The sequence below is a fragment of the Tachypleus tridentatus genome, chromosome 13 (assembly GCF_004210375.1).
Source record: "Tachypleus tridentatus isolate NWPU-2018 chromosome 13, ASM421037v1, whole genome shotgun sequence".
NCBI lineage: Eukaryota > Metazoa > Arthropoda > Merostomata > Xiphosura > Limulidae > Tachypleus > Tachypleus tridentatus.
In genome coordinates this window covers 114,036,092-114,040,708 of record NC_134837.1, presented here as the reverse complement: position 1 = coordinate 114,040,708, position 4,617 = coordinate 114,036,092, and positions in this window count along the sequence as shown.

Below are 4,617 nucleotides of genomic sequence, written 5' to 3'. Positions count from 1 at the left end.
TTATTTGTCACTTAGTGTGTAGGAACGTTCCTTCTAGTGCCTTCTCATCCAGTGTGTAGTGCTCATTTTTGTTGTCATTTCTCACTCAGACTGTAGGGCACTTCCTTCCAGTTTCTTCTCAACCAGTGTGTAGAGTCTTTTCTTGCAGTCATTTGTCTCTCAGAGTGTAGGACTCTTCGTTCCAGTTTCTTATCATCCAGTATGTAAGTTTCTTTCTTGTAGTCATTTCTCACTCAGAGTGTAGGACAGTTCCTTCCAGTTTCTTCTTATTTAGTGTATGGGGTTCATTCTTGTAGTAATTTCTCACTCAGATTGCAGGGCACTTCCAGTTTCTTCTCATCCAGAGTGTAGGGCTCTTTATTCTAGGCATTTCTCACTCAGAGTGTAGGTCACGTTCTTCCAGTTTCTTCTCTTCCAGTGTGTAGGGCTCTTTCTTCTAGACGTTTCTCACCCAGAAGTGAAGGACAGTTCTTTCCATTTTCTTCTCATCCAGAGTGTAGGGATCTTTATTCTAGGTATTTCCCACTCAGAGTGTAGGTCACGTTCTTCCAGTTTCTTCTCCTTCAGAGTGCAGAGCTTTTTATTCTAGGCATTTCCCACTCAGAGTGTAGGTCACGTTCTTCCAGTTTTTTTCTCATTCAGTGTATAGGGCTTTTTATTCTAGGCGTTTCTCACCCAAAGTGAAGGACAGTTCCTTCCAGTTTCTTCTCATCCAGTGTGTAGGGTTCTATCTTGTAGTCATTTCTCACTGAGAGTGTTGGACTGTTCATTTCAGTATCTTCTCATCCAGTGTGCAGGATCTTTCTTGTAGTCATTTCTCACTCCGAGTGTAGAGCACTTCCTTCCAGTTAATTCTAATCCAGTGTGTAGGGTTCTTTCTTGTAGTTATTTCTCACTCAGAATGTAGGTCACGTTCTTCCAGTTTTTTCTCATTCAGTGTATACGGCTTTTTTATTTTAGGCGTTTCTCACCCGAAGTAATGGACAGTTCCTTCCAGTTTCTTCTCATCCAGTGTGTAGGGTTCTTTCTTCTAGGCATTTCTTACTCAGATTGTATGTAGGACAGTTCCTTCCTGTTTCTTGTCATCCAGCGTGTAGAGCTTTTTATTCTAGGTATTTGTCACTCGGAGATAAGGACAGTTCCTTCCAGTTTCTTCTCATCCAGTGCGTAGGGTTCTTTCTTGTAGTCATTTCTCACTCGGAGTCTAGGACAGATTTTGCAGTTTCTTCTCATCCAGTGTGTAATGTTTTTTCTTGTAGTCATTTCTCACTCAGAGTGTAGGACAGTTCTTTCCAGTTTCTTCCCATTGAGTGTGTTTGGTTCTTTCTTGTAGTTATTTCTCACTCAGAGTGTAGGGCACGTCCTTTCAGTTTCTTCTCATGTACTGTGAATTGCTCTATATTTTAAGCATTTCTTAATCAGAGTGTAGGGCACTTTCTACCAGTTAATTCTTATCCAGTGTGTAGGGTTCTTTCTTGTAGTTATTTCTCACTTAGTGTGTAGGACAGTTCCTTCCAGTTTCTTCTCTTCCAGTGTGTAATGTTTTTCTTGTAGTCATTTCTCACTCAGAGTGTAGGACATTTCCTTCCAGTATCTTCTCATCCAGAGTGTAGGGCTCTATATTCGAGGCATTTCTCACTCAAAGTGTAGGGCACTTCCAGTTTCTCATCATCGAGTGTGCAGTGCTGTTTCTTCTAGTCATTTCTCACTCAGAGTGCAGGGCACTTCCTTCCAGTTTCTTCTCTTCCAGTGTGTAGGGCTCTTTATTCTAGGCTTTTCTCACCCGAGTGTAGGAGAGTTCCTTCCAGTTTCTTTTCATCCAGTGAGTAGGGTTCTTTCTTGTAGTCATTTCTCACTCAGAGTGTATGGCACTTCTTTCCAGTTTCTTCTCTTCCAGTGTGTAGGGCTCTTTGCTCTAGGCTTTTCTCACCCAGAGTGTAGGACAGTTCCTTCCAGTTTCCCTCATCCACTGTGTAGGGTTCTTTCTTGAGGTCATTTCTCTCTCAGAGTGTTGGACAATTCCAGTTTCTTCTCATCCAGTGTGTAGGGTTCTTTCTTGTAGTCATTTCTCACTCAGACTGTAGGGCACTTCCTTCCAGTTTCTTCTCAGCCGAAGTGAAAAACAGTTCATTCCAGTTTCTTCTCATTTAGAGTGTAGGGCTCTTTATTTTAGGGATTTGTCATTCAGAGTGTAGTAAACGTCTTTCCAGTTTCTTCTCATTCAGTGTGTTGGGTTTTATCTTGTAGACATTTCTCACTCAGAGTGTAGAACTGTTCCTTCCAGTTTCTTCTCATCCAGAGTGTAGGGCTCTTTCTTGTTGTCATTTCTCAGTTGGAGTGTTGGGCACTTCCAGTTTCTTTTCACCCAGTGTATATGGATCTTTCTTGTATTAATTTCTCACTCAGAGTGTAGGACACTTCCTTCCAGTATCTTCTCATCCAGAGTGTAGGGCTCTATATTCGAGGCATTTCTCACTCAAAATGTAGGGCACTTCCAGTTTCTCATCATCGAGTGTGTAGTGCTGTTTCTTCTAGTCATTTCTCACTCAGAGTTCAGGGCACTTCCTTCCAGTTTCTTCTATTCCAATGTTTAGGGCTCTTTCTCTAGGTATTTCTCACTCGGAGATTAGGACAGTTCCTTCCAGTTTCTTCTCATCCAGTGTGTAGGGTTCTATCTTGTAGTCATTTTTCACTAAGAGTGTAGGACACTTCCTTCCAGTTTCTTCTCATCCAATGTGTAGGGTTCTTTCTTGTAGTGATTTCTCTCTCCGAATTTAGAACACTTCCTTCCAGTTTCTTCTCATCCAGAGTGTAGGACTCTTTATTTTAGGGATTTCTCACTCAGAGTGTAGTAAACGTCTTTCCAGTTTCTTCTCATCCAGTGTGTTGGGTTTTATCTTGTAGACATTTCTCACTCAGAGTGTAGAACTGTTCCTTCCAGTTTCTTCTCATCCAGAGTGTAGGGCTCTTTCTTGTTGTCATTTCTCAGTTGGAGTGTTGGGCACTTCCAGTTTCTTTTCACCCAGTGTATATGGATCTTTCTTGTATTAATTTCTCACTCAGAGTGTAGGACACTTCCTTCCAGTATCTTCTCATCCAGAGTGTAGGGCTCTTTATTCGAGGCATTTCTCACTCAAAATGTAGGGCACTTCCAGTTTCTCATCATCCAGTGTGTAGTGCTGTTTCTTCTAGTCATTTCTCACTCAGAGTTCAGGGCACTTCCTTCCAGTTTCTTCTCATTCCAATGTTTAGGGCTCTTTCTCCTAGGTATTTCTCACTCGGAGATTAGGACAGTTCCTTCCAGTTTCTTCTCATCCAGTGTGTAGGGTTCTATCTTGTAGTCATTTTCACTAAGAGTGTAGGACACTTCCTTCCAGTTTCTTCTCATCTAATGTGTAGGGTTCTTTCTTGTAGTGATTTCTCTCTCCGAATTGTAGAACACTTCCTTCCAGTTTCTTCTCATCCAGAGTGTAGGACTCTTTATTTTAGGGATTTCTCACTCAGAGTGTAGTAAACGTTTTTCCAGTTTCTTCTCATTCAGTGTGTAGGGTTCTATCTTGTAGACATTTTCCACTCAGAGTGTAGAACTGTTCCTTCCAGTTTCTTCTCATCCAGTGTGTAGGATTCTTTGTTGTAGGCATTTCTCACTCCGAGTGTAGGACATTTCCTTCCAGTATCTTCTCATCCAGAGTGTAGGGCTCTATATTCGAGGCATTTCTCACTCAAAGTGTAGGGCACTTCCAGTTTCTCATCATCGAGTGTGCAGTGCTGTTTCTTCTAGTCATTTCTCACTCAGAGTGCAGGGCACTTCCTTCCAGTTTCTTCTCTTCCAGTGTGTAGGGCTCTTTATTCTAGGCTTTTCTCACCCGGAGTGTAGGAGAGTTCCTTCCAGTTTCTTTTCATCCAGTGAGTAGGGTTCTTTCTTGTAGTCATTTCTCACTCAGAGTGTATGGCACTTCTTTCCAGTTTCTTCTCTTCCAGTGTGTAGGGCTCTTTGCTCTAGGCTTTTCTCACCCGGAGTGTAGGACAGTTCCTTCCAGTTTCCCTCATCCACTGTGTAGGGTTCTTTCTTGAGGTCATTTCTCTCTCAGAGTGTTGGACAATTCCAGTTTCTTCTCATCCAGTGTGTAGGGTTCTTTCTTGTAGTCATTTCTCACTCAGACTGTAGGGCACTTCCTTCCAGTTTCTTCTCAGCCGAAGTGAAAACAGTTCATTCCAGTTTCTTCTCATTTAGAGTGTAGGGCTCTTTATTTTAGGGATTTGTCATTCAGAGTGTAGTAAACGTCTTTCCAGTTTCTTCTCATTCAGTGTGTTGGGTTTTATCTTGTAGACATTTCTCACTCAGAGTGTAGAACTGTTCCTTCCAGTTTCTTCTCATCCAGAGTGTAGGGCTCTTTCTTGTTGTCATTTCTCAGTTGGAGTGTTGGGCACTTCCAGTTTCTTTTCACCCAGTGTATATGGATCTTTCTTGTATTAATTTCTCACTCAGAGTGTAGGACACTTCCTTCCAGTATCTTCTCATCCAGAGTGTAGGGCTCTATATTCGAGGCATTTCTCACTCAAAATGTAGGGCACTTCCAGTTTCTCATCATCGAGTGTGTAGTGCTGTTTCTTCTA